Raw genomic sequence first — 4,305 nt, 5'->3', positions numbered from 1 at the left:
AAAATCGACCTCGATGACATCGGTGAACTGTACAAAATGTACGGGAAGAACCAAAGACTGGAGAACTGCAAATATACCTGAGGTTTCTCAACGGGCGCCAGAAATAACTTCTTATTCAGCATGAGGAGATACGAATGATGGGCCATGTCTAAGACCTCGTTCGCCTTCTCGTCATTAGGGGCATAGTAGGCGCCGTCTTTATAGCCATGGTATCTTCTCCCTTGCTCAAGGCGATATTTATATATGCTTGATGTAACTGAGGTGGTTTAGCTCTCTCTATATTAATTTGTATTTTCCCGCGGGAGATTTTGGTTAGTGTTCATGTCGCCATCTGAAGCACAGGTGGGGATAAGTATATAATTGATGGTGGTGGGCACTCGTGCGCTTCTTAAGTTGACAATTTTGAGATGGAAGTAATGGAAGATGGATTTCGGCCATAATTCTTTGAAATATAAAATATTAAAAAGGAATTCTAAAAAGGAATTCTAAAAAAAAGGTATATATCTTAAAGTTATAGGTCACCTCCAAAGCTGGAATTAGTTTCGCCATGATCAATGTCTAGGGTAGTGTTCTGGGAGTCGGTGGCCATTTTTTGACAAAAAGCACAAGATAATCTACCTCTGTTGACGTAGTTATCTGCCTCAAAGGAGGGAGGGAAAGGCAACTTAAATCATTGGTAGGGTAGGGGTGAAATTGGATGATTCTCCCTCGGAAATACTATCACAGATAGGAATAACAATAATATATATAATAATCAGCACCGAAACTCCTAAAAAGACCCGTGTGAGAGGGGGATGGTCGCAAGGTATTTAATTTAAACCAGAGTGCAGACAAGAGCAAGTGGTGAACCATTTTCAACCTGCCTTTGTCTGCATCACATCACGGATGAAGGCGTGGTGGAAATGCCATGCGAACTTGACGCCGCCTCGGGTTGATTGATGGGTACTTTTTTCTTCTTCTTTATTTTTGTTGTTTTTCTTCGATTTGTCGAGGTTGACTTCTCGTAGGGCTCATTTCTCAGTGATTCCACTTTGAATCCATCATTCCATGTGTGTCACATGTCATCAATCATTTGCGGAGCGAAGCGAAACAATATGTTAGGTGCTGCTTTCAAAACCTGATTATAATAGAAGGTGCGATCTTGTAGGCCTCATTCTGTGATATGATTGGTTGAAAAAATGCACACCCTCACGTGACCGCCTGTAGTGTTACCATACTGGAAAAAAGTAGGCTTATTATATGACTGAGTTATGATTGTTTCACTGTACTAGTTAGTGACACTGTCACTGAATTATAAATCTTAATATAATAGTGAATAAGCTGTGAAATCATTGTAAACAAGTTATAAACAGAATTATATTAATAATATCACTGATTTTTATTTATATAATTATTAATTTTTAAAAAATATCTTATTTATTAAAAATTATTCTCTATTGAAAATTTATTATATTTTTATTTAATTTTTTTCAAATTCTTTAAATTTTTTTTATTATTATTTTCTGTTATATTTATATCAGTATTAATATTTATTTTTAATTTTTTAATAAAGAAGTTCTTGAAATAGTTAATTTTATTATGAAAAGTTAACTACTATGTAATCTTTTATAAGAGTTTATAATTACTAAACTGATTAATAAGACTATAAATTTCTCATTTAATTTTATTTAATCTAATCTTATAATGAAGATAATATAATATAGTAGTTAATTGTATTATTGAGATCTATCTATTATGCGGCTTTTTATATGTGATAGGCATTTGCTAAGCAATCAGTGAATATCTTACTTAGGCAGAAGTGATTAATCTGCAGAGGAAATCTAACATCTTTCTTAGCTGCTGCTTCACTAAGTAGATATTTGCAACTCAGCAGAGTAGTTCTGTAACTAGAGAAGAAATATTACATATAAAAATAGTAGTGTCTTTTATCAAAGATTTCATGAAGAACTAACAAGAATTTTAAAGAATAAGAAAATAAAGAAATAGTAAAATAAATGAATAAACTACTATAAAGATAGCAGACTGATAAGACTCTATATTTATTAAAATATCTTCAGAGCTTTTCTAACTGTAAATATTTAAATCTCTATATTAATCAGAGTATCTTTATAAACTTTAACTATTAGAGCTTTTATTAGAGTGTCTGCAGTTATACTAATAATATTTATTTATATAATTTTAATAATATTTATAGTTATAGTATCACAGATGTAGTAATATTTAATATTAATATAGTATATATTATAGATGATTTTTTCATTATTTATCACAGTAATTACTCTGTTATTATTAATATATAGAGAAACTGTGAAATTAGAGAATAGAAATTCAAGCTTTATAAGTAGTTTATACAGTTAGATCACAGTTTTAAAACTCTTAGAGATAGATACATACTCTACTTCTATAATACTCTGTCTCAGTGACTGAATGATTAATACAGTTATCTAGTAGCATCTTAGCATGGGAAATCAAGACATGTGAGTTTGAAACCTGCAGAAGATATATTAAATTCAGAACTTAAGTATCTTAGATTTCTAATAAATACAGAGGTGTATAAATCACTTCAATAAATTGCTCTATGTTTCTGAGATGAGAAGTTATTATTGTATGTATTTAATTATCACTTCTTTGTATTTTCTATATTCTTATTATCTTGACATAATCTCAATACCTGTAATGTAGCGGAACCGCAGCAGTGGCTAGTTAATGGCGTCACATAGAGGTAGTTGTTGAGAAGCTATATAAGTGAGCTTGACTATCTTGCTTGAATAGTGAGCTTGTAGGCTACAGAGTTATTGCAAGAATATCACAGATATGATACTTAGTATACTAAGAAAATTATATGAGAAATGCAGTAACTCTTGTATATATTTCAGTCAGAGAAAAAACAAATCACTGACTTCTTTAATAAGAAGCCAGCATCTAACTATTCTATATAAATAATAAGCAGATACTCTTCTCTCATTTCATGAGTAAGAATAGCTGAAGTAATATCTCAGTAATATCTTACTGCTATGAAAGAGTAATCTACTAATCTTATATAGAAGTAGAGTTCTTATATTCATTAATCAGATCTTTCTATAATATATTTAAATAATATTATAGAGTGATTGAAAATCAGTTTAAATAGTTTACAGAATAAATAAAATTATCTATATAAAAGTAATAAGCTGTGTAGAATCACAGCAGAGTCTTAACATAGTTAGAGATATAATAATACTCTTCTCTTTAAGAATATAGTTCTGATACTCTCAAGATTACTGAATTAGAAATTATCTTTATTATATAGTAATAGTTATCAACTGATTTAACAGTGTGTGTGCTGTATATAATATAAAGAAATAAATGAGTTTTTCTACTGACTGTGTAGATCTTTCTTTTTCATCTCTATTTAAATTAAACATATAATAAGTAAGTTTCTTATATATTAATTTGAAATGTGAAAAATATAGTTAATAAGTGACTTACAGATCTCTTATTATATTCTGTTCTATATATAAAATTCTCTATAAAAGTGATGTATTTTAAAGATAAAGCTAACAGTAGTGATAGAATTTTTTAAAAATATCTCTCTCTCTCTATGAAATATTTTTCTCTTTCTCTTCTCATCTGCAATAGTGAGTGTATGAGAGTATTATTCTTAAGAGATAATAAGAGACTTATTCTGACATTTTCTAGTAAATAATAAATATCTTTGTGATGCAGCTGCAGTCTTTATAACTGTTAAGAAAGTCAGATTGAAGATGAAGACAGTGATATTAATGAGCTGCAGAAGTACTGCTCTTATTATCATATTTTCTTCTTCTTCTGCATCTCTTACAGCTGCAGTGATAGTAGCTGTGTCTTGCAGTGAGATGTTATTTCTTCTATCAGTCAGTTTATCTATGTTCAGTCTGTTCTCTGCTCTTTTCATTACTGTTGTGATACTACTCTCTCTCTTAATCAACACAGTGATGTATAACTCTGTGTGATTATTCAGAGAGAACTCTGAGAAGAGCTTGATTCTGAGAATAGTAGCTCTGAGAAGCTCAATCTGTAGTTTCTCTTTCATAATATATCTGAGTTCTACTCAGAATACTACTGAGTTAAGTCTGCAGAGTTCTGCAGTTTCTTTATCTTCTCTCTGTAAGAAGACTTCAGTGTGATCTCTGATCAGTATTATTATTTATCTACACTGCATTAAGCAGTTGAAGAAAGAGAGAATTTTATATACTTATCTCTTCTCTCACTCTTATTGTTTCTGTTATATCTGTAACAATAACTTCTATCTCTCTGTAAGTATTATCTACTTTATAAAAAGATATT

The sequence above is a fragment of the Blastomyces gilchristii genome (genome assembly GCF_000003855.2).
Source record: "Blastomyces gilchristii SLH14081 genomic scaffold supercont1.25, whole genome shotgun sequence".
NCBI lineage: Eukaryota > Fungi > Ascomycota > Eurotiomycetes > Onygenales > Ajellomycetaceae > Blastomyces > Blastomyces gilchristii.
This window is presented reverse-complemented; position numbering follows the sequence as displayed.